This window comes from Megascapheus bottae, chromosome 25 (assembly GCF_031878675.1).
Source record: "Megascapheus bottae isolate mThoBot1 chromosome 25, mThoBot2.hap1, whole genome shotgun sequence".
Classification (NCBI taxonomy): domain Eukaryota; kingdom Metazoa; phylum Chordata; class Mammalia; order Rodentia; family Geomyidae; genus Megascapheus; species Megascapheus bottae.
This window is the reverse complement of record NC_143533.1, coordinates 13,180,219-13,206,428: the sequence shown is the minus strand read 5'-3', so window position 1 is coordinate 13,206,428 and position 26,210 is coordinate 13,180,219. Positions and strand designations below refer to the sequence as shown.

Sequence of the window (26,210 nt, the reverse complement as noted above, 5' to 3'; positions counted from 1 at the left end):
CAAGTGAATACATGTTCAAGGAAAAGTGAAGAAGAGAGATATCACCAACCGCATTTAACCATTAGAAGGATAGTCTTCTGTGCGTTGTTTACCATGCAGAAATAATGCAATTTTTCAGAAAAGATCAGAGATACAAGAAAACAAGAGAAACCAAAGAAAATGCTAATTATAATTATGAGGTGAAATCTAAATCTTATGGGCTGGTAGGAAGCCTACAGAGCAAGAATAATGTCTTGTGGGATTTAAATGTTGCAGGACTGATGGAGACTGTGGTTTAGTGGTAGAGCGCTTGCCTAGCATGCATGAAGCCCTGGATTCAATTCCTCAGTACCATATAAACAGAAAAAGCCAGAAGTGGTGCTGTGGCTCAAGTGGTAGAGTGTCAACCTTGAGCCTAGGTCCTGAGTTGAAGCCCTAGGACTGGTAATAATTAAGTAAATGCTGAAAGACTATATTGCATAATAAGAAATACAAATGGGGGGGCCGGGGCCGAGAGTTTGGCCTAGTGGTATAGTGCTTGTCTAGTATGCACGAAGAGCCGGGTTCGATTCCTCAGCACCACATACATGGGAAAGGGCCAGAAATGGTGCTGTGGCTCAAGTGGCAGAATGCTAGCCTTGAGGAAAAAGCCCAGGGACAGTTCTCAGGCCCTGAGTTCAAGCCCTAGGACTGGCGCAAAAAAAAAAAAAATACAAATGGGGTATTTGTGAGGGTATATATGTGGGAAATATTAATCCATCTATAGGTTCTTGCCTAGGAGAATAGTAAAGGCAACATCAGGTTTTGATCCATAGGAAGGGCTGTGATAATTTCTAAGATTATCACAAAAATAATAAAGTGTTTCTGCTTCACCCTTGCTGGATGCCTATAATCAAAAAGACAAGTTGGGCTGGAGAGACTGGGGGCTCAAACTTTAATGGTAAGTTTTCAGGAGACCAGATCTGAAGATTAAGGTTTGAAGCCAGCTCAGGCAGGAAAGTCTGTGAGACTCTTATCTCCAACTAAGTGCTAGCACGCACGCGCACGCACACACACGCGCACACCCACACCCACCCACACACACACACACACACACACACACACACACGCACACACACAAGATGGGCATGGTGGATCTTGCCCAACTATTTAGGAGGCTGGAGCAGGAGAATTACTTGTGCCCAGAGATCAAAGCCATCCTGGGGAACACAGCAAACAAAACACAAAAACAAGTGCTAAATCAGGCGCAGTGGCTCACAGCTGTAATCCCAGTTACTCAGGAGGCTGAGATCTGAGGATCACTGTTCAAAGCCAGCCCAGGCACTGAAGTCTGTGAGACTCTTATCTCCAATTAACCACCAGAAAACCAAAAGTGGTACTATGGCTCAAGGGGTAGGGCAGTAGCCTTGAGCTAAAGAGCTCAGGAACAGCTCCTAGGCCCAGAGTTCAAGCTCTATGATCAACAAAAACAATAATCACAAAAAAAAATGTTAAAGAGGAGACTGCCACATGGATTAGTTTGTTTGCGGACAGTTTAGATTCAAGTGAGACTGGCCTTGAACTCAAGTTCTTCTTTTTTTTTTTTTTGCCAGTCCTGGGCTTGAGCTCAGGGCCTGAGCATTGTCCTTGGACTTTCTCAAGGCTAGAGCTCTACCACTTGAGCCTCAGCACCACTTCCGGCTTTTTTCTATGTATGTGGTGCCGAGGAATCGAACCCGGGTATTCATGCATGCTAGGCACACACTTCAACCACTAGGCCAAACTCCCGGCCCCCTCAAGTTCTTCTTGCTTAAGCTTCCTGAGTACAAAACATATAAAATCCTCCAAAAGAACAACAAAAATCCTAGCCAACACCACCACTACCATCATCATCAACAAAACTAAAAGGGCTAAGAGCATGAGTTACATGGTAGAGCACCTACCTAGCAAATTTGAGACCAAGAGTTGCAACCCCAGTATCATGAGAATAATAATAATAAAAAAATACATGAATGAAGTAGCTAGCATGAAAACTCGGAAGTCTGCATAAATGGGGGTGCTGTCTACTGCTGGGCAGGTATGGGCAGGTGGGGCCTACATGGAGTTAAATGCAACTTGTCATACCAGCTACTCTAGTTCTTCTCAACTCGTTCGATTTTTACAGCACTCCTTGCTGCTGTTTTTAGCCAGTACTTAAAGGCCTACATGCTACTTTCATGTGGTAAAAACAGGTGGAAAGCTGTGTCTCTGCCACACAGAAACTTACAATTCCCCTCCTTTACCATTTCTTCCTTGGTGTTCTTGTCCTCCCAACTCCCTGGGCTCTCTTGGATTCTGCAGGAAATAGCCTCTTGCTCACTGGTGCAGCTTGCTTGCTGATTCTGCTCACCCACCGATTCAGGTGCAGCTTGTGCACGGGAGCCTCTTACTCATTGATACAGCTGACTCCAGAAAGCCCAGCTCCTTCTTTGCTGCAGCCCCCTTTTTTGTGGGGGGGCGGGAGTTCCCTGAACTCTTCAGTGGTAGAGCTAGTTTTCTGCCACTCAGAGCTACAGTGCCACTTCCGGTTTTCTGGAGGTTAATCGTAGATAAGTCCGTGATTTTTGTGCCTGGGCTAGCGTTGAACCATGATCCTCAGATCTCAGCTTCCTGAGTAGCTAGGATTATACAGGCGTGAGCCACCCACACTCAGCATTCAGCCCCTCTGACTGGACTTTGGAACATTTTTTTTTTTTTTTACTTTCCACTTTAGGAAGTGGAAAGCCTCTTAATTTTTGCCTTTCAGGTGTTTTAGAATAATTTGTGTACTGATAGCCTGATCCTATTTCCTTGTTACTGTGTTGGTATCTTTTTTTTTTGTGGTGTGGGGTTTGAACTGAGGGCCTAGGATATATCCCTGAGTACTCTGAGCCACAGCTCCAGTTAGTTTTTTGTTTTAGAGGGATCCTAAGATCTTACCTCTTTGAGTAGCGAGGATTACAGGCATGAGCTACAGGTGCTGGCTGTATCTCCAATTCCTTTGTCTGGGTGGTGCTGGTAGGGGCTGACCAGTCTGTTTCTTCCACTGTGAGGGAAAATGTAGCTAAATAAAAGCATTTGCTGTAGGAGGAGGAATTTTTTTTGGGAGGACACATCTTTACAGAATTCTCATTAATCTAACTAGATCTCATGAAAAACACAAAATGTTAGCATGTGGAAACTTTGGAGGTTATCCAGTTTAACTTTTATTTTTTTTTGTTCTGAACTTGGAACTCAAACTCAGTACCTGATACTTTGCTCATTGGCTGGCACTCTGTCAACTAAGCCATACTTCCAACCCGGTCTGGTTGAACTTTTCAATGATCAGGAACTTGGTAGATGTTTCCCATTCCTCCTCCTCCTCCTCCTCCTCCTCCTCCTCCTCCTCCTCCTCCTCCTCCTCCTCCTCCTCCTCCTCTTCCTCCTCCTCCTCCTCCTCCTCCTCCTCCTCCTCCTCCTTCTCCTCCTCCTCTTCCTCTTGGTCATGGGGCTTAAGCTCTGGGCCTAGCACTGTCCCTGAGCAATTTAGCTCAAGGCTAGTGCTCTACCACTTTGAGCCACAGTGCCACTTACATTTACTGGTGGTTAATGGGAGATAAGAGTCTCATGGACTTTTGTGTCTGGGCTGGCTTTGAACAGCTATTCTCACATCTCAACCCCCTGAGTAGCTAGGGCTCAGTGTTTTTGAGCTTTTTCTTTTTCCTTTTTTCCAGACCTGGGGCTTGAACTCTGGGCCTGGGCACTGTCCTTGGACACTATTTGCTCAAGGCTAGTGCTCTGCCATCTGAGTCACAGCACCATTTCCAGCCTTTTCTGTATATGTGGTACAGAGGAATCAGGCTCAGGGCTTCATGCATGCTAGGTGAGCACTCTACCACTAGGCTATGCTCTTGGCCCGTTTTTTCTCTTTCTGTGGTGGTGTGTGTGTGTGTGTGTGTGTGTGTGTGTGTGTGTGCTCTCTCTCTCTCTCTCTCTCTCTCTCTCTCTCTCTCTCTCTCTCTCTCTCTCTCTCTCTCTCTCTCCCCTCTCCTGTTGGTTGTGGGACTTGAACTCGGCCTGGGTGCTGTCCTGAGTGCTTCAGCTCAAGGCTAGCAGCCTACCCCTTAAGCCAGAGTGCCACTTCCGGTTTCCTGGTGATTAATTGGAGAAAAGAGTCTCACGTACTTTTTAGTGCTCAGGCTGGCTTTGAACCTTGAACCTGATTTCAGTTTCCTGAGTAGCTAGGATTATAGGGATGAGCCACCTAGCCTGGCTCCTGTTTTCCTAATTTTTTTTTTTTTTTTTTGCCAGTCCTGGGCTTGAGCTCAGGGCCTGAGCACTGTCCTTGGACTTTCTCAAGGCTAGAGCTCTACCACTTGAGCCTCAGCACCACTTCTGGCTTTTTTCTATGTATGTGGTACGGAGGAATCAAACCCAGGTCTTCGTGCATGCTAGGCAAGCACTCAACCACTAGGCCAAACTTCCGGCCCCCTGTTTTCCTATTTTTAACAGAAATGAACACTTCAGAAATTTTGGTTTTCAAGAGTAATGATTACACATAGTATCGTAAACTGACGTGGTGAATTGTAACCTCTTTGTATAATTACTTACCAATAAGAAAAACATAATTAAAATCTATGAAATTAAAGAAAGACCAGTATTCATTTATTCATTTATTTTGGATATAATGTAGAAGAGATAATTGTATCCAGTAAGACATAAAATATACTTTCATGTCTTCTAGTATCCATGTTAAAATAATTAAATCAGGTGAAGTGAACTTTTCTTTAAACTAGGGATTTTGAACTCTAATAAACATTTTAGAGCCAGGTGTCCATGGCTCACACCTTTACTAGCTACTCAGGAGGCTGAGATCTGAGGATTGAGGTTCAAAGCCAGCTCAGGCACTGAAGCCCATAAGACTATTATCTCCAATTAACCACCAGAAAACCAGGAGTGGTGCTGTGGCTCAAAGTAGTAAAGCACTACCTTGAGCTGCAAAGCTTAGGAACAGTGCCCAGGCAGATAGTTCAAGCCCCACAACTGACAAAAACAAAACAAAACAAAAAAGCACCAAAAAACTGAAACAGGGGGCCAGGAGTTTGGCCTAGTGGTAGAGTGCTTGCCTAGTATGCACAAAGACCCACTGTCCAAGGACAGTGCTCAGGCCCTGAGCTCAAGCCCAGGACTGGCAAAAAAAAAAAAAAAAAAAAAAAAAGACATGTACCTGACTTACGTAACTACAGCTCCTCTATACATCACCTGTACAATAAAAATTAAAAAAAAAAAACCAAAAAACTGGAACAGGGTTGAGGATGTACCTCAATAGAGCTCTTGTCTGGAATTATGAGGCCATGGCATGGAAAAGTCATCATCTTACATATAAACAAACACAAAAATATATTGGACCAGAGAATCCTTGGTTCTGGAGGCTCCTTTGAGCATGCAGAGCATTATTATTATTTTTAAATTTTATTTGCTGGGACTGGGACTCAGGGCCTGGGCACTATCCTTGGGCTTTCTCAAGACTAAAACTCTATTCTTTAGCCATAGGCACCACTTCCAGCTTTTTCTGTGTATTTGGTACTGAGTAATCAAACCCAGGGCTTTGTGCATGCTAGGCAAGCACTCATTAGCCCACAGCTCCAGGCCCGGCATGCAGAACATTAAATAGCACCTTTGGCTTCTAAGAAATTGATGTCCCATCAGTCGTGAGTTGTTACCATCCAAACTGTCGATATTGTCAACTGTAGATATTGTCAAATGTCCTATGGGGTGAGTGGGAATCATCTCAAAGAACTAGGACTAACCAGATAAATTCAAGATATGGTCTAATTAATTAATCAACATGAGAAAGGAGGGAGACTTTTACAATTTTATTTTTTTACTTGGGAAGTTTATGTGTATTGTTTAACCTAAAACACATTTTCAGTTTGTACTAGTCACATTTCAAGTGTTCAGCAGCCAGATGCAGCTAGAGCTTCTGCCCTATTGAAGAACATAGGTCAACACCTCCAGGAAAGAAAAACAAAACAAGGTTAGGGATGGAAATACTGGTTTGAGAAGTCAGGAGGCCTTAAGCTAAAAACCATGGCGTTAAGAGTCCAGGTGGAATTCTACATTTAGTGAGGGGAGTTAGAACGGTTGAATGTTCCTAACAGTTGCCCTGGTTTATACTTTTAAAAATACTTTCACCTCCCCCCACCCACTCCTACCCCCCCGTCCCGACCCGGTACACAATTTGAAGTTAACAAAAGAGAAAGGAAAAGTTAACAAAAAAGAGAAAAAGGAAAATTGCCGCAGGAGGAGATTTACCGAACACCGGATTGGTAAGTTAAAAGGTTTGTAGATTTATCTAAACTGCTTCACTTCCTCTCAGAAGAGCCCCTTTTCGGCAATACAATGTTTTACCCAACGGGAGATGGTGAGAGACAGTAAACTGGCAGCTGTGGAGAGCGACCTCGCGGGCTTTTGAAAGAAAGACGGGTCGGTGTGACTCTGAAGCCCATGCCCGCTCGCGCCTGCTTGCTCCCGGTACTGATAAGGAGTCGCTTGTGATCTACTCAATTTTCTTTCTTTCTTTCTTTTTTAAATAACATGAAAGAAGATACTTCGGGTATCTACTTTCACCTGATTCCGCAGGCAAATTCACGCACGTCGTGACCATTCGCATCTCATCATGTGGCTATCATTGGTAGCACAAGAGCATGTGTTAAATTGTACCCTAAGTAGAATCAATAACTCTGCGGTTGTCATTTTTAGCCAAGAAAAAACCCAAATGTAGTCAGAATTAGGCTTCAAAATCCAGCGCATAGTCACCAAAGAAAATGAGATAAACGAGCTTTGTAACGCCGCCCAAATGGAAAAACTAGTACAAAGGGGGGTGGGAGGGGGGGTGTCCGGGAACCAGGGGGCGGGGCGGTCAGAACCCCAAGATCTGGGCAAGCGCAGAAGGCAGCAGTTGTTCCTAGAGGCGTAAAGCTATGGCGACCTCGCTTTCCGGATTGTCGTAAAGGCACAAGTGTCGTGCTCGCCGTAGGGGAGGGATTGGCTAGGCGGCGGCAGCGGCGGCGGCGGCAGGAGCCGGAGAAGAGCGGCAGAGGCGGCGGCGGCGATGGTGTCGGGGTGCTCCGGGTGCGTAGCACAGAGACGCCCCCGGTTTTGGAGAAGGGAAGGCCCGTGAGACCCAGTCAAGCATTCGGAACCCCGGCCGGGTCATCCGGGCCGTGTCCCGGAGCCGCCGCACGTACAGTTCGGTGGCGGTGACAGACGCTCCAGTGACTGGAGGGCCTGTGAGGCCGGGCTCTGCGGCGCCGGCCGCCGGCTCCGCCTGTCCCCGTCCGCGCGACCCCTCCTCCCCGTCCTCCTTGCCGGGTCAGCGACCCCCCGGACCCCGGGAAAGGGGGCGACTGATGATTGAGGTAAGCGGGGGGGGGGGGGGGGGGGGGGGAGGACGGCGGGGGGAGGGGAGCGCCGGGCCGCGCGTGCGCGCTCCGGGGGAGGGTGGGGCGGGGAGGGAGGAAGGGCCGCGGCGGCGCGAGGCGGGGGGTGGCGCGGGGCGGGCGGGCGGGGGGGCGGCCGCGGGAGGACTGCGGGGGTCCCGGGGACCGTCTCATTGTGTTGGGTCCCCGACACACCCACAGCCTCCTGGGAGGAGAGGGAGGGAGGGGATTCCCCCCCCACCCTCCTCCTCTCTCGGAGCCCGGGGACCCTGGCCGAGGCCGTGGGAGCGCGACCCGACAATGGAACGTTGTGGGTAACCGGGGACCCACGACCCGGAGGGCGCCTAGTCAGCCCGGTGCTCGGGGAAGTCAGTCGCCTTTTCTTCCTGCGATCAAGGAAACCCAGTTCGCCAAACAACCCGAAACCCCGACGCGCGGTCAGATCCGCACTGGAGTGGTTGGCTCCTCAAGTCATTAAGAACAGAGAAGCTCGGTGGCTCCCATTATTGTGCCTAGATAATTTATCACCAGCCCCTGCCCGGAGAGGGAGAAATAGGTCTCCGGTTATAGTGAAGACATAAGAGGGTCGTGCCAAGCTTCTTAGGTTCTAGGAGGATCTTGACAGCTAGTTCTTTAATGCCAAGTGTTAAGTTTTCACGTTTTCGAAATAACCAGGAAGTGTAGGGCCTTCATTTAATTTGTTAGTGGTGGTAGCCTGGTGGTGGTTGGGGGGGGGGGAGGGAGGGTGGGTAGTCACCCTTTGTGTTGTTGGGAGCTTTTCCTGATTGATTTATTCGCAGTGTTAATTGACAACTCTGTAGGGCAGGGATGGACCAGTTGAGGCAGACGTCACCAGATTTCTTACAGCTTTAAATCCGAACTTTATCTAATCTTGGTTCTTGGGACCTTCTTCAGCTTGAAAAACAAAACAAAACAACAGACTTGGAAAAAAAAAACAACCGAGGTTCCATTACCTTCTCTAGGGTGTGTTTGTGTTTGGTTGTGGTAGTTATCATGGGATTTTTTTGAGGTGTTTCCATTCTTGAGTTTACTTCGCTGTGAGTGACGGTTTTGATACTTTGTTAGTGTATTTTTTAAAATAAAAGTATTCGTGATAATTGAAACAATGTTTCTATATTAAAACAATAGTCTTTAGTGATGTTTGTGAGAATGGCCCATTTGCTTCGAGAAGCTAAAATTGCTTTTAAGCTTGGAGCTTTTTTTTTTTGCCAGTCCTGGGGCTTGAACGCAGGGCCTGAGCATTGTCCTTGGGTTTCTCAAAGCTAGCACTCTTATCACTTGAGCCGCAACACCACTTCCAGCCTTTTGTATGGACATGGAACCAAGGAATCGAACCTGGGTCTTCGTGCATGCTAAGCAAGCACTCTACCACTAGGTTAAACTCCTGGCTCCCACTTTACATACATTTTTTTTTTTAAACTTGTCATTTAACTTTGATGAAGTAATTTGACTTCATCATCACTCTTCTCATTGACTTGTCACCTCAGTGATCCACTAGTATTTTAAGAATTAGGGAGTCCTGGCCCGTTGGAGCGGCTCATGCCTGTAATCCTAGTTACTCAGGAGCTGAGATCTGAGGATCATGGTTCTAAGCCAGCTTGGGCACTACAAAGCCATGAGACTCTTACCTCCAGTTAATCTCTGGAAAATGGGAAGTGGGGCTATGGCTCTAGGGTAGGACTGTAGCCTTGAGCTGGAGAGCTCCGGGGCAGCTTTCAGTCCCAGGGGTAGGGAGGTAGCCTTGAGCTGAAGGGTTCAGAGGCAGCTCGCAGGCCCAGAGTTCAAGCCCCATAACCCCCCCCCCAAAAAAAAAATTAGGGTGTCCTTAAATTTGTCTGAAGGATATTGTAGCAAAAACTAGAAAGAAAGCCTTTCCTTGATTTACAGGAGTGGTATGTCCTGTCACTTATTTTTCCTATTGATGTCTGTTGGTCACTTTTTTTGTTGTTCAGATGTTCTTGTTTTTGTTTAGGTTAGGGTTATCACTATGTTGACCCATCTGGCCTCGAACTATGCAGATCCAGTGGTTCTTCTGCCCCTGCCTTCTTTGAGCCTGGGATTGCAGATCCATACCATTGCACCTAGGCTTAGAGTCTTTTGTTTGTTCCTTCATTCCTGGGGCTTGAATTCAGGGCCTGGAAGCTGTCCTTGAGCTTTTTTTTTTTTTTTTTTTTTTTCTCAAGGCTGGTGTGCTACCATTTAGAGCCACAGTGTCTCTTCCGGTTTTCTGGTGGTTAATTGGAGATTAGAGTCTCACAGATTTTCCAGGCAGGCTGGCTTTGAACTATGATCCTGAAATGTCAGCTTCCTGAGTAGCTAGGATTAAAGGTGTGAGCTTAGAGTTAGTTTTTGAAGAAAAATATAAGCAAAATAATGTCATTTAAAAATTGTTTCAGTGACAAATGCATTCTGGCAGAGGTTCTACTTTGGTATCCCAATTCTATAGATAATTGAGACATGGGTATACTGAAACTTTGATGGAGAGATCAGCAATTTTCTTGTTTAAAGCAATGAGGATGGTTAAGAATTTGGCCTAGTGATAGAGTGCTTGTCCAACATGCATGGAAGACCCAGGTTTGATTCCTAGGTCCCATAGGTTTCCATAGAAAAAGCTGGAAGTGTTGCTGTGGCTCAAGTGGTAGAGCTGAAGCTCGAGAAAGCCGAAGACCAGTGCTCAGGCCCTGAATTTAAGCCCCAGGACTGCCCCCCCCCACAAAAAAAAAAGAAAAAATATATATATTAGAAAGGAAATTTCATTAAAAAAAAAAAGCAATGAAGAGTCATTTACAGATTCTCCTAGGTAGTTGTTTTTACTTTCAATAAGAAATGGGAAATAGAAAACACATTGAGTAAAGGTCTTTTGATGTTTAGATGTTTCTTTTTATTTCACTGAGGGCTTCAGTGTTATTTTTTTCTTTCAAAAACTTGCAATTTATTGTTCAGCAAAACTACAGAAGTATACTTGAATGTCTTGTTCTTTTTGTGTGACTTTTTTACATCCCATATATCCTCAGAAAGAGTTTCCCCTGGTTTCTGTAGGTACCACAAATTACCCATAATTATATGTACCCCTGCTTTGACTTTCCCTCCACTCCACCAGTGGCCTAGGACTTCAGTAGGAAGGAAAGTGATAATACTAAAAATGATAATAATTTAAATATGCTTTAACATTAACATTCTGTGGATGACATTATCTCTCAAGAGTATAGAAGCCGTGTGCCAGTGCCTCCTGTCTGTAAATCCTAGTTGACTCAAGAGGCTGAGATCAGAGGATTGCAATTTGAAGCTAGCCCAGGCAGACTCTTATCTCCACTTAACTACCAAAAGGCCAGAAGTTTAGCTGAGTCTCAAGTGGTAGAGTTTTGAGCAAAAAAGCTCAGGGACAGCACTCAGGCCCTGAATTCAAGCCCTAGGATTGGTGCATGTGTCTAGAGTTAGGAGATCTAGGTTTTAGATCTAGCTTTGCTTGATTTGTGAGTTTCTTACTAACCTTCTGAGAGCTTCACAGTTTTCTCAGATGTTAATATTAAAATTTTTTTTTTTTTTTTTTTGCTTAAACTCAGCACCTGAGTACTGTCCTTGGGCTTTTTCTTCAAGGCTAGTGCTCTGACACTTGAGCCGTAGCACCATTTCCGGCTTTTGTGTGTATGTGGTACCAAGGAATCCAACCCAGGTCTTCATGGGTATTAGGCAAGCAGTCTACCACTAGGCCAAACTCCCAGCCCCCAAGCATTTTTTTACATTTAGCTCCTTTTATTTTTATTATTTTTGATTTTTTTCCATTTTAGTTTTTTATTATCGAGGTAATGTATGGAGGGTTTACAATTATATTTGCCAGATAGTGGGCGCATTACTCTCCCAAGCTCTTATATCCTTCAAATGGTACTAAAAATTAAACTTGTAACTACTCCTGGTAATGTTCTTTTTTTGGTGGATTATGAAGTAGTGTGGTTTAAAGTCAGAGTCTTGCATTTGCTAGGCAAGCATGTGAGCCAAATCTTGAGCCCCTTTTGCTTTAGTTATCTTTCGGGGGTCTCTGGAAAGACTCCTGAAAAATAGTCTCTCTTAATTTTTCCTTGGGCCAAGATTATCCACCCTACAATTTCTAAATAGCTGGGATTATAGGGTAAACTACCATGTCCAGCTTGTTTGAGGTTTCACTTTTGGCCTTCCTGAATAGTTGAGATTAAAAGGCTTGGAGCCACTATACCCCACTAGGTAATGTTCTTTGTTACCCTGCATAATTTATTTTCATTTCAGAAATCTGTCCATTGTTACTCAGATTATTCAGCATTTGAATGTGTGATCTTCTATTCCTCTGGTTCCTTTTTTTTTTTTTCCTAATGTTAATGGGACTTGATCTCAGAGCCTAGACACTGTCCCCATCCTCCTTTCCCAGTTCCTTTACTCAAGTCTAGAGCTCTAACACTGTGAGCCACAGCACCACTTCTGATTTTCTGGTGGCTAATTGTAGATAAGTCTCCTGAACTTAAACTGCGAGGGTTGGCTTTGAACTGCGATCCTCAGTTCTCAGCCTCCTGGTTAGCTAGGGATTACAGTGTTGGGCCACCACTGTGTCCATCTCACAAATTCTTGAGAACTTGTATAGGTACTCAGAAGTTACCATTAGATGAACAAGCTATAAATGTTTTAAGGCAAAAAAGAAAACTTAGCTGAATTTACATTTTAAATACAGGAACTACACTATTGTATTTGTTCACTAAGTATTTAATGAATGTCTCATGTTCTAGGCACTGTCACTGGTCTGTGTAGAAGGCCTTCTGCCTTTCTGGAGTGGATGCGCTGTTCGGTGGAAACGTAATGGACAGAGTAGTTTCAGTTAGTGGTAAGTGCTCTGAAGAAAATAAGACCTATTATGGATGATGACTGGATGGATTATGGATGCTGTGGATGGGATGGTTTGGTCTAACCATCTTCTAGAGGTGATAGTTGACTGGTGATCCTAGTGTGCAGGAAGAATCAGCCATGATAAGGGAGAAAGAGTCCTATAGGTAAGGAGATACGTTAGTTTGGGTCTCATTCTGAGAATCTGTGCATGTGAAGCTCTTTTTGATTTGTCTTAGACTTGTCTTGATTGCTGATAGGTGATGTAAACCTTAAACATAGTAAAGATATTTTATGTGTAAAACTTAATTCAAGTTGGCTTTGTTTAAATTCAGATTCAATGAAATCCATTGTTCAGAGTTTTAGGAAGCCTTTTTTTTGGGAAGCCTTTTAAAATTTACTCTTTTTCTCTCTTCTTTTGGGTAGGTTGAGCATAAGGCCTTATACATGCTAGGTAGGAAGTTTTTCTTTGAAAGGCTTTGGCTGTGTATCTTAAGCAGGCATTGAATTCTGGATTCTTCTGCCTGTAGACAGCTGGGATTCATAAGCATGTGTTACCATACCTAGCTGCTAGAAAGTCATTTTTATTTTATTATTATTGTTATTTTTTTTTTTTTTTGTGGGTCATGGGCTTGAACTCATCCTGGGTGCTGTTCCTGAGCTCTTTAGCTTAAGGCTACCACCCTACCCTTGAGCCAAGCCCCACTTCCCATTTTCTAGAAGTTAATTGGAGTTAAGAGTCTCAGGTCCTTTTTGTTCCCCGGGCTGGCTTTGAACCTTGATCCTCAGATCTCAGCCTCTTGAGTAGCTAGGATCACAGGTGTGAGCCACCACTCAGGCTAGAAAGTCATTTTTAAAAAAGAGGGGCTAGGAGTTTGGCCTAGCACTAGAGTGCTTGCCTAGCATGCACAAAGACCCGGGTTCTGTTTCTCCGTACCACATACATAGAAAAAAAAATAGCTGGAAATGGTGCTGAGGCTCAAATGATAGAGCTCTTGCCTTGAGAAAGTCCAAGGACAGGGCTCAGGCCCTGAGCTCAAGCACAGGACTGGCCAAAAAAAAAACCAAAACCTGTAAGAGATCCTATGTTGTTGATAGAGATCATAGTAGTTTTATAATTATGTAGCACATTGTCTGTGGTTTTAGACACAGAGACTGAAGAATGAGGGAGAAAAAAGGTAGATGGCTTGGGGCTACACATTTATTTATAATAAAGTAACTATTTTATGCTAATCTTATCATTTTTCAAATAACTATTGAGTTATATAGTGATAATCTTGTCATAAAAATAAAGGGAAATATTTTACCTTTATAAGGCTTAACCAATTAACTGTTGAGAACAAAAACAGCTAAGGTTTAGCACTTAAGGTTACTAACAAAGTGATCAGACTTTCTGCCATGAAAGAAATTATTACAGCTGGCACTGGTGGTTCACACGTGTAATCCTAGTTATTTAGGAGGTTGAGATCTGAGGATCCCAGTTCAAAGCCAGCCCAGGCATAAAAGTCTGACTTTTTTTTTTTTTTTTTTGCCAGTCCTGGGCACTGTGCTTGGATTTTCTCAAGGCTAGAGCTTTGGCACTTGAGCCCAGCACCACTTCCAGCATTTTCTATGTATGTGATACTGAAGAATCGAACCTTGCTAGGCAAGCACTTTATCACTAGCCCAAACTCTCAGCTCGAAAGTCTGTGAGACTCTTATCTCCACTTAACCACCAGAAAAGTAGTGCTATGACTCAAGTGGTAGAGCACTAGCCTTGAGCTGAAGAATCCAGGGACAGCACCCAGGCCCAGAATTCAAGTCTCACGACTGACAAAAAAGAGAAAAAAGGAATTATTACTTTTATTTTTGGTAATACTGGGGTTTGAACTCAGGGCCTTCTACTTGCCAGTTGCTTAACCACTTGAGCCACACCCTGAGCTCTTTTTATTTTTTGTATAGGATCTTGTATTTTTTTCTCTAGTAAAATACAAGATCTCAGTCTTCCTCTTTATATCTCCAGGTAGCGCGAATGGCTGGCAGATACCTCCATACCTAGCTTATTGATTGATTACTTGCTATTTTTTTTTTTTTTTTGCTAGTCCTAGGGCTTGAACTCAGGGCCTGGGCACTGTCCTTGGACACTTGAGGCAGAGTGCCACTTCCAGCCTTTTTTTTTTTTTTGTCATGGGGCTTGAATTCTGGGACTGGGCACTGGCTCTGAGCCCTTCAGTTCAAGGCTTTTGTCCTATCCCTTGAGCCACAGCCCCTTTTCCTTTGCTTTTTTTTTTTAATGTATAAATGATTTAATTAGGCTTTTGTTGGTTTAGAACACTATTTTGTGAGGATAAATTCCATTTGTGAGAGCAAAAAGAGATCTCATGTAGCCTTGGAGCTGAGGAATAGCTTTGATTTTGGGTAGAATTTGTGAGTCCACAGCTTTCTGATCGACCTTGCGCTGCTCTGTAACCTCATATTTCTCTTTTTCCGTGTCAAAGATCTCGCCCTCCTGGTGTCTGGGCTTCCGCAGCTTCTTCTTCTGAAAGTACTCGTCAGTGAGGTGTTTGGGGATTTTTCACCCCGCTAATATCAATTTTTGTGGAGGTGGCAATAACATTTCTGATGTGTTCTACGTAGAGGAACACGATTGAGGGACAGAGGTCCAGTCACAAGTAGTAAGCCACTGCCCAGCTGCTTCAAGAAAACCACTCTCTTGCCTCTGTGGCGTCCAGTGAGGATGATGAGGACGGTCCCTGGAGTGATGCTGGCCCGGAGCCTCCGCACATGCTGGCTGAAGGGCTTCTTGCCATGGCTCAGCAGCTTCCGAGGCACCTCTTCAGTGGGGGAGTATATAGGCATTTTCCGAAGCTTAACCACCCGGGTACCACCGTTCTTGTCACCACCAACTGGTTTTGTGACAGTCGCAAGAACCTTTTCCTTCTTTTTCTTTTCAACCTTGGACTTTGCAGCTGAATATTTCCTCTTGTACATGGCTTTTCTGGAATACATAGCAGACCGGGAGTATCTGCCAATTCCTCGGACCAGTACCGGATTTCGGCTGCAGTGGGGGACCGCTTTCTTGGTCTTTTTAGCTTTGGCGGTAGCCTTCTTCACCTTGCCATCGGCACCAGCTTTTTTGGCTATGGGTTTCTTCACCTTAGTGTTTGGCTTCTTATTAGCCTTTTCCCCTGCCATCTTGCAAGATGGGAAAGAGTGCTTTTTTTGTTCAGATTGGCCTCGAACTGTGATTCTCAAATTGTCCTGAAGTAAATTATTGAATTTTAGCTAGCTTTTTTTTTTTTCCTTAACCAGCCCTAGGGCTTGAACTCAGGGCTTGGGCACTATTCTTTTTTTTTTTTTTTGGCCAGTCCTGGGCTTGAGCTCTGGGCCTGAGCACTGTCCTTGGACTTTCTCGAGGCTAGAGCTCTACCACTTGAGCCTCAACACCACTTCTGGCTTTTTTCTATGTATGTGGTACCGAGGAATCGAACCTGGGTCTTTGTGCATGCTAGGCGAGCACTTTACCACTAGGTCAAACTCCCGGCCTTGGGCACTACTCTTGAACACTTTCTTCTCAAGGCTAGTGCTCTGCCACCTGAGCCACACTGGCATTTCTGGCTTTTTCTGTGTATGTGGTACTGGAAAATTAAACCCAAGGCTTTGTGCATGCTATCATATACTCTTATCATTAGGCTATGCTCCTGGCCCTCAAGCTTTCTGTGGTAATGTGGTACTATGTATGTGGTACTGAGAAGTTGAACACGGGTTTTCTTGCCTGCTACGAAAGTACTCTACACTAAGCCAAACTCCCAGCCCATGTGTGCCAGCCCTAGCATTGAAATCCGGGCCTAAGAACCATTCCTGAGCTATTTTTAGACAAGGCTAACACTACCATTTGAGCTGCATCTCCACTTCCAGCTTTTTTTTTTTTTTTTTTTGGCCAGTCCTGGGCTTGAGCTCAGGGCCTGAGCACTGTCCTTGGACTTTCTCAAGGCTAGAGCTCTACCACTTGACCCTCAGCACCACTTCCGGCTTTTTTCTATGTATGTGGTACCGAGGAATCGAACCCGGGTCTTCGTGCATGCTAGGCAAGCACTCAACCACTAGGCCAAACTCCCGGCCCTCCACTTCCAGCTTTTTGAAGGTAAGAATCCTCAAAAAATTGAAGATAAGAGGGCTGGGAGTTTGGCCTACTGGTAGAGTGCTTGCCTAGCATGCATGAAGACCCAGGTTCGATTCCTCAGTACCACATACATAGGGAAAACCAGAAGTGGTGCGGAGGCTCAAGTGGTAGAGCTTTAGCCTTGAGAAAGTCCAAGGACAGTGCTCAGGCCCTGAGCTCAAGCCCAGAACTGGCAAAAAAAAAAAAAAAAAAAAAAAAAAAAAAATTGAAGATAAGATCCTTGACTTTTCTGACTGGGCTGGCTCCAAATAGTGCTTCTCTGATTTCAGCCTTCTAAGTAGCTTTACCTGCCCTTTTTCTTTTTTGCTAGTCCTGGGGCTTGAACTCAGGGCCTGGGCACTGTCTCGGGGTTTCTTTTGCTCAAGGCTAGTGCTCTTCCACTTGAGCCACAGCACCAGTTCTGTTTTTTTCTGAATATGTGGTACTGAGGAGGTGAACCCAGGGCTTTGTGCATGCTAGGCGAACATTCTATCACTAGTCTACATTCCTGGCTGGTGTGTGTGTGTGTGCGCGCGTGTGTGTTTTAAGGTAATGCAAATGATACTGTTAACAAAATACCCAGAATGGTCAGGGGAAAATAAAGCTTCTGGTCAACTTTTTTTACACCCCAGTTCTTTTTGGAAATGGAGTTCTTCTTGCTATTTTGTTATGTGCAGAAAACAGCAGTATGTGGACTTGTCTTGGGGTGTGGGAGGTCTGTGAAGTTGAAACTTTCATAGTAATGCCAAGTTCTTTTTTGCTATGTAATGAATGTCAAGATCAGATGACATTTGCACTGAAACATCTGTGGTATGGACCAGGAAAGTGGCAGAGATGCACTCATAATCATTTAACTTTTGATTACTGCACATGTCTAATTAAAAAAAAAAAAGCCAGTTCCACATAAGAATAGCCTTTATCCCCAGGTGTGGCAACTCATGATTTAATCTCAGCCACTTGGGAGGAGAAGGCAGAAGGGTCTCAGAGAAGCTATAGTTAGACTCTGTTTCAAAAAAAGAAATACAAACTGAAGGATTGAAGGCATAGTTCAAGGAGTAGAGTGCTTAGTGAGGCTTGGGTTGAATTCCCAGTACTACCAAAACAACAAAACCAAACAAAAAACCTTGTTTATAAGCAGTACAAGGTAATTTTGTAATTTTGTCCATTAAAAGGCATTGCTATAAATACCTGGAGGATGTTTGCTATAACCCACTTCTCCACACCTGAGTGTAATACTCCAGGACATGTATGACTAAGTTGGGGCTGGGAGTTTGGCCTAGTGGTAGAATGCTTGCCTAGCATGCACGAAGACCCGGGTTCGATTCCTCAATGCCACACACTTAGCAAAAGCCAGAAATGGTGCTGTGGCTCAGTGGCAGAGTGCTAGCCTTGAGGAAAAAGCCCAAGGATGATGCTCAGGCCATGAGTTCAAGCCCCTGGACTGGCAAAGAAAAAAAAGCCATTTTTTTTTTTTGCATGTTGTTTTTACTTGAAAGAAAAATTGGGTATTTGTTGTATGTGATTTTTCAAAAATACATGAAGTGAGGGGCCGGGAGTTTGGCCTAGTGGTAGAGTGCTTGCGTAGCATGCACGAAGACCCAGGTTTGATTCCTTGGTATCACATATATAGAAAAATGCTGGAAGTGGTGTTGAGGCTCAAGTGATAGAGCTCTAGCCTTGAGAAAGTCCAAGGACAGTGCTCAGGCCCTGAGCTCAAGCCCACGATTGGCAAAAGAAAAGAAAAGAAAAAAATACATGAAGTGAACCTGTCACTTCAAGAAAAACAATTGTTGCAATGTATTGCCAAGAGATAATATTATGACTTTTCAAGCAAAACATTTAAAATTGAAAGACTATGAACTTGGTAGTTATGCAGAGCTTTTTCTGATAATTTCTTACAAATACATATTTACTAATTTATTTAGTGCCCATACTGGAGCTTGACCTCCTCACCTCTGACTCTCAGCTTCTTTTATAGGTTTGGTGCCTTGCCACATGAGGCATCACTCCACTTGGTATATTTTGATGGATATTTGAAGTTTGCTCTCTTGCAGCTTTGTCTGTCATGTCCTGGCTTCAAATCATGATTCTTAGCTTTCTGAGTAGCTAGGATTGTAGGTGTGAGCTACTGGTGCCAGCTACACATTTTTTTATTTTTTATTTTTATCTTATTTTTATTTGTTGGTCGTGGGAGTTGAACTCTGGGCCTGGGTATTGTCCTTGGGCTCTTCAGCCCAGGGCCACCACTTTATCCCTTGAGCCTCAGCACCATTTCACATTTTCTAATGATAATTGGAGAGAAGAGTCTCAAGGCTTTGTTGTGCCCGGGCTGGCTTTGAACCTTGATCCTCAGATCTCAGCCTCTTGAATAGCTAGGATTATAGGCGTGAGCCACTGTGCCCAGCTGTAATGGATTTTTGTTGAAATAATATGAAAAGTTTCACTGATAATAGTTTCAGATTTCACATTTCAGTTGTAATCTTGTCAAGTTTTGGGGTAGTGCCAAATATAAATAATATCCACAGTACCTGAGAAAGTTATTAAAAACCCTCCTTCCTTCTTTCCTCTCTTCCTCCCTTCCTTCCTCCCTTGCTTTCTTTTTAATTTTTTGTCTGTTGTGGTGACTTGAACTCTGGACCTGCATGTTGTCCTTGACCTCTTCAGCTCAAGGCTACCGTACTACCACTGGAGCCACAGTGCCACTTCTGGTTTTCTGGTGGTTATTTGGAGATAAGAGTCTCATGTTTTTTAGTGCCTGGAATGCCTTTGAACCATGATCCTCGGGTCTCCGCCTCCTGAGTAGGCAGGATTACAGGCACCCGCTTGACTATTTCTATTTCTTTTTTTTTTCTTTTCATTTTTTAAAAGTAGTTTTACAAAGGGGATGGCATTTAAGAAAGCATGTTGATCAATCAATATGCTGCTTGCTTTTTCCACTAAGTATTTTACAAAGCCGGGTTTTGTTATAATTCAATCAGAACAATTTGTCCCAGTAAGTTCAATACAGAACCATTCAAAGCTAGCTTTCTTCTATGAAATCAGATTTACAGGAGATCTGTAATTCAAAGTAAGTATAATTTTGTTAATTCTGTTCATGAATGTCAAAGTTGAGGTGGGAGGTTGGAGATATGGCTCAAGTAATAGAGCACCTGCCTAGCAAGCAGGAGGCCCTGAGTCTAAACCCCAGTGCTTCAAAGATGAGCATTGGCCTCTTCACAGAGTATGTGTCTTCATAAGCCAAGTTTGAGAAGTGCTCTCCAGAGAATTAGCCAGTGGTAAGCCTTATCTTCTAACATCTGGCAGATGTGCTCGCGCTTCCTCCTTTATCCCTCGGCCTCGTGGTAGTTGCACTGCAGTTCGGGCGTGTGCATGTTCTTGTTTGGGATGGGCAGTGAAGCTGGGGTTGTGTATGGTAGGCATTGGCAAATGTAGTCCCATTAAATTCCACAGCCAGCCTCATTGCACTTTTAAATTACTTGAAATAAAAATTCAATACATCTTTAATGAATACCAACCATATGTTCTAAGTTTTGGGGACCAAAATCATGATCAAAACAGTCCCTGTTTTTCTAATTAGAAAACATACACGATTTGTAGGTGGTAATCATAGAAATAATTGAATTAGAGGAAGAAGACAGTAGGTACGGTTAACTTTAAATTTTCTTTGTTCTTTTTTTTTTTTTTTTTTTTTTTTTTACCAGTCCTGGGGTTTGAACTCAGGGCCTAGGCACTGTCTTTGAACACTTTTTTTGCCCAAGGCTCAAGCTCTACCACTTGAGGCACTATGCTACTTTGTTTTTTTCTGTGTATGTAGTACTGAGGAATTGAACTCAGTGCTTGGTGCATGCTAGGCAAGCACTCATCACTAGTTCACATTCTTGGCTCTTGTGTTTTCTTCTCTTTTTTTTCCCCCTTTTATTTGTCCACAATTTAAAAAAAGACATAAAATACAAAGTGGCCAGCGGAGGTGTGGTGGAGAAGGAAACATTTGAGTCAGACGTGAAGGAAGTGAGTGAGCCTGTGGGTACTCGGGAATAAGCACTCTAGGCAGCTAGACCAGCAGTGGAGTGCCTGAGGAAACAGCAGTTCTTGCTGCAGGAATAGCTAGGAAGTGCTGGGGCCAGAGTGGTGTGAGCTTGGAGTAGAATGGCCTTCTTGGAGGACTTGGAGGACAAAGGTACAAGGCTGTGATTTCCCTTTGCTATATTAAATATTCTTTTTCGTTTTCTTTTCTTTCTTTCTTTTCTTTTTTTTTTTGCCAGTCCTGGGCCTTGAACTCAGGGCCTAAGACCTGTCCTTGGGTTTTCTCAAGGCTAGAGCTCTACCACTTGAGCCACAGAACCACTTCTGGATTTCTTCTATGTATGTGGTACCAGGGAATTGGGCCTGGGTCTTCATGCATGCTAGACAAGCACTCTACCACTAGGCCAAACTCCCAGCTGTAAACAAATTTTTATCTCCTGCTTTTTTCTATGTATATGATGCTGAAGAATTGAGGCCAGGTCTTTGTGTATGCTAGGCAAGCACTCTATCACTAGGCCAAACTCTCAGCCCCCTGTTTTTAACTTTTTTTGGTGGGGGGGTGGGTCCTAGGTCTTGAACTTGGCCCTGAGCAATGTCCTTGGGCTTGCTCAAGGCTAGAGCTCTACCACTTGAACCACAGCACTATTTTTGGCTTTTTCTATGTATATGTGGTATCGAGGAATCAAACTCTGGTCTTCGTGCATGCTAGGCAAGCACTCTACCCCTAGGCCAAACTCCCGGCCCTTAATATTTAAGTGTGTTATAATATAAATGAAGTTGAGAGTGCTGCCTGATGGGAGAGGTAAGGAGCTTAGTTTAGTGTTGGAGATAAAAGTATAGCATAGTGCTTCACATCCTCCCTTCTGGGAATGAATTCTCAGAAACTTTGTAATTCACTCAATTTCCAGTCCTGGGCTTGAGCTCAGGGCCTGAGCACTGTCCTTGGACTTTCTCAAGGCTAGAGCTCTACCACGTGAGCCCCAGCACCACTTCGGGCTTTTTTTTTTCTATGTATGTGGTACTGAGGAATTTAACCTGGGTCTTTGTGAATGCTAGGCAAGCACTGTACCACTAGGCCAAACTCCCAGCCTTCTGTCTCATTTTTATGTGATGAAAAATACCTTACAAAGTTATCTAATTTATCCTTTCCTTCTCAGCAGTAATCATTCTAGACCAATAGTTGTTGGAGATTGAATGGTGCTTTTGAATAACTGACAGGCCCTATTTTCCCTTTCATTCTTTTGGCAAATTGTTAAGTACATGTTTAGTTGTATTTTGCCACTAAATATATGGTTTATTAAGGCATCCTCTACCCATGGAAAGAAGGGCAGTCAGGTTTCCTTTCCCATTTCATTCTTTCTTTTCTTTATGTGTGTATGTGTATGTACATACATATGTGCGTATGTGTGTATGTACATGCTGCACCTGTCCTGAACCTTGAACTCAGGGCCTGGGCACTGTCTCTTGAGCTTCTTTTGTGCAAGGCTAGCACTCTACCACTTGAGCCACATCACCACTTCTGGCCTTTTCTGTTTGTGATATTCAGGAATAGAACCCAAGGCTTCATGCACGTTAGGCAAGCACTACCACTAAATCACATTTCTAGCCTCATTCTTTCCTTTTATTCTTCCTCAAAAACCTTTCCTGGTATACGTACTCCCCATTTTCAGAACTGGGTAAGGTTCTATTCCTGCTTGTTTCAGTGCATATATTTATCATAATACTATACTAACACACTGTACTTTAAATTGCCTTCTGATTAGTTTCTCTAGCTACCAGACTGTGACTTCTTAAGAATTCTGCTGTCTTACTCATCTCAGTATTTATACTACTGGGAACATTGTATGTACTTACTCAGAAAGTGTTGCGTGGTGTATCAGTTCATAATATAGATTCACTTAAAGTTTTTTTTTTTTTTTTTTTTTTTTTTTTTTGCCAGTCCTGAGCTTGAGCTCAGGGCCTGAGCACTGTCCTTGGACTTTCTCAAGGCTAGAGCTCTACCACTTGAGCCTCAGCACCACTCTCGGCACCAAGGAATCGAACCCGGGTCTTCTTGCATGCTAGGCAAGCACTTTAGCCTCTAGGCCAAACTCCTGGGCCTAAAAAAAGTTTTAAGAAGTTTTCTTTAGTAGAAGCTAAAAATCCAAGATGGAGTCAAGAGGTTTGGTTTCTTCTCTGCCTTCTTCCTGGTTTAGCCTTTCATGTTGCTTTAAAAAAATTAATGATTTCATGTGTTTGTAATTTTAGATCTAACATCTATGAGAGAAAACATGCTGTTTGTCTCTGTGAACCTGACTTTTTTTTTTTTTTTTTAATGTTACTGGGGTTTTAATTCAGGACCCTCATGCTTGCTAGATATAGGCACTTTACCAATTAAGACACATGACAGAGCCTAATGTGACTAATAGTCACATTTTGACCTGTTGTAACAAGGGACACAGACACTCCTTAACACATAGATGCATACATTTGGCCTGTGCACCCAATAAGATGATTTCCTGTGGTTCAACACCAAACTGATTGTTGGGACCAAAGCTGGTATTAAGAACAAGTAACTTAATGCTAGTGTTTTGCTTAATTCCCACTTAGATAATTGTGGTATTTAATGTAGTCTTCGGCAGATTGAAGTACTACTTAGTTGTTCTCCTTTAATAATAAATTTTCTTTCTTCATGTCATAGACAATAAAAACATGCATATATCTACGTATAGTAGAATATATGTTAATTTTTTTTTTTTGACAGTCCTGGGGCTTTGAACTCAGGGCCTGGGCACTGCCCTTAAGCTTTCTCAAGACTAGTGCCCTATCACTTCAGCCATAGCACTACTTCAAGCTTTTTCTGTGTATGTGGTACCAAGGAATCGAAACCAGGGCTTCATGCATGCTAGGCGAGCACTCTACCACTAGGCCACACTCCTGGCCCATGTACTCAGTTTTTAAATTCATTATTGCTGAAGATTTTTAACCCAGAAAATGTTTATTTGCAAAATTCTCAGTAGTAATTTGGGGTTATGACATAACTGGATAATTTTCTTGTAACAGTTTCTTGAGTCATACCTAATTCCTCAGTGTATAACCGGTATATCAGTGCTTAGTTGGGATTTCATTTTTATTAACCATTTGTATAAACCAGTGAAGGATTTTTAAGTAAGAGTGTAATATGATCTGATATGCATTCTTTTTTGTTGTTGGGGTGATATGCATAGGGGTTTCAGTTACATTCATCAGGTAGTGGGTACATTACTTCTTGGGTATTGTTACCCCCTCCCATGTGATTTGATATATATATTCTTTTTTTTTTTTTTTGCCGGGCTTGGGCTTGGGCTTGGGCTCAGGGCCTGAGCCCTGTCCTTGGACTTTCTCAAGGCTAGAGCTCTACCACTTGAGCCTCAGCACCACTTCCAGCTTTTTTCTATGTATGTGGTACCAAGGAATCGAACCCGGGTATTCGTGCATGCTAGGCAAGCACTCTACCACTAGGCCAAACTCCCGGCCCCGATATATATATTCTTAAAGAGTGCATGCAAGTATATTAAAGAAATCATTAGAAAACTGTGATCAGTTGCACAGGCTAGAAGCAGTAGTTATTTCCTATCCAAAATCCTGATGGTTGCATTCTTTCATAATCTCTAGGTTAAATGCTTGTATTCCAATTGCTAATCCTTTATCATCTATCTTTGTATTTTCTCATTTTATATGTAATTTTTCTGCCTACAGTTTTGGCACCTTTTATGCCTTTTTATGTGTTGTATTATTATATGATGCACTGAAAATGCAGCTATAAATATGAGAATTTCAAGTTTCAGATATTGAGACATTTTAGAATGTTTTGGGTCTTCTGCTATCATTCATAGTCACTCATGTTTATGTTCCTAACATTATCAGTTGTGGTCTCAACTCTACACAGGCCTTGATTTGGAATACAGCAGCATGTGTCCTTATTAAAAAAAAAAAAAACAGGGGCCGGGAGTCTAGCCTAGTGGTAGAGTGCTTGCCTAGCATGCACGAATACCTGGTTCAATTCCTCAGTGGTCCTGAGGCTCAAGTGGTAGAGCTCTAGCCTTGAGAAAGTCCAAGGACAGTGCTCAGCCCCTGAGCCCAAACCCAAGACTGGCAAAAACAAAAATCAGCTGAAATAGAAGATAGAGGCCTGGTGCAGTGGCTCACTCCTGGAATCCTAGCTACTTAAGAGGCTGAGATTTGAGCGTCAAGGTTCAAAGCCTTTCCCGGGCACAAAAGGACCTGAGACTCTTATCTCCAATTAACCTCTAGAAAATGGGAAGTAGGGGTAGTATGGTAGCCTTGAGCTGAAGAGCTCAGGGACTGTGCTCAGGCCTACTTCAAGCCCCATGACCCACCAAAAAAAAAAAAAAAAAGATGAAGAAGATAGGTGTTTTGATAGCTATGTGTAGATTGAGACTATTCCTCATCTTGCTATCCTTTGTTCTGATAATATAGTTATATACTAAAATTGTAAAATTAGGTATTTTGATAACTGTCCTGGGGCCTGAACTCTGGGCCTGAGTGCTGTCCCTGATCTATTCAACTGTAAGTTTTTGCCCTACCCCTTGAGCCACAGTGCCACTTCTGGTTTTCTGGTGGTTAGAGATCAAAGTCTCATGGACTTTTAAGTGCCTGGGCTGGCTTTGATCCGAGATCCTCAGATCCCTCCTGAGTAGCTAGGATTACAGGTATGAGCGACCGCACCCAGCTCGATATCTGTCCTTTATGTAGAAGCTTGCTACAAAATAATTCTCCTCTCTGGGCGGTGGTTTAAAAGTATAAAGGTCAAATTGTTTGCATTTTTAAAGTTAGGATAGTGGTGACACCTCTTGGTTAGTGGTAGTGACATGAAGAAGATTTCTGGAAGATTGATGATGTTTCTTCATCTGGCTCCTTTGAAAGTTCATTAAACTATGAACTAAATATGTACATGTTATACGTAATATAAACTTTAGATTTTTAAAAAAAGGCTAAGCCAGTTGATGATACACTCCTGTGGTCTTACCACCTCAGAAATTTGAAAAAGATCCACTGAGTCTAGAGATCAGCCAGGGAAAATTAGTGAAACCTTGGGGGAACAGATAAAAATGTATTACCACCATTTAGATTTTCATACCTTGCATTCTGCTGTTCTCCATCTGTCACATTACCTGCCTTTCTAATGAACATTCCATTTGAGGCTTGATGCTTATTACCGTTCCCATGTTCATCTTGTAGTTGTGAGAGAACATTGACATAGATGTTTGAGCTCACATTCCTTCATTTAGCAAATCAAAAAAAAATTTTGGCCAGACCTGAGGCTTGAACTCAGAGCACTGTGTTTGTTTGGGCTTTCTCAAGGCTGGAGCTCTACCACTTGAGCCACAGCACCATTTCTGAAACACAGGACCTGAGTACTGTGCTTGGGCTTTCTCAAGGCTAGAGCTCTACCACTTGAGCCACAGAACCGTTCTGACTTTTTTCTATGTATGTGGTATTGAGGAATCGAACCCGGGTCCTCATGCATGCTAGGCAAGCACTCTACCACTAGGTCAAACTCCCTGCCCACATTTTCATTATCAATTGATGGGTACATAGGTTATTTCCATTTCTTGGCTGTTGGGAGTAGTGATGGAATAAACTTGGGAATGCTAGTGTCTCCTTGACAGACTGGTTTCAGTTGGGATGTATACCAGTGGTGGAACTGAATTTAAAAGACCAATAGTGATCTTTTAATTACAATTTATTAAAATAAGCTTTGAAGAAATAGTTTGCCTTCTTTTGGGGGGGGGCGGGTCTTG

The 26,210-nt window shown here is 43.3% G+C and overlaps 1 protein-coding gene and 1 pseudogene across 15 annotated transcripts in view; one reads left to right on the top strand and one right to left on the bottom strand.

Annotated features, from left to right (window-relative positions):
• Positions 1-6,198: 6,198 nt before the first annotated feature.
• Positions 6,199-26,210, top strand: part of Rnf111 (ring finger protein 111) — a 58,195-nt gene continuing 38,183 nt past the window's right edge. For 10 of the 15 annotated variants that reach the window (XM_090358305.1, XM_090358297.1, XM_090358304.1 and 7 more), the window contains exons 1-2: positions 7,290-7,376; positions 12,170-12,264. The gene's annotated coding sequence lies outside the window, so the exon portion shown is untranslated. Of the gene's footprint in view, positions 6,285-6,954; positions 7,090-7,289; positions 7,377-12,169; positions 12,265-26,210 lie in introns of those variants that run through there. The other 5 variants (XM_090358292.1, XM_090358291.1, XM_090358295.1 and 2 more) reach the window with 5 other exon arrangements.
• LOC150046410 (large ribosomal subunit protein eL6 pseudogene) lies at positions 14,525-15,437 on the bottom strand (annotated as a pseudogene).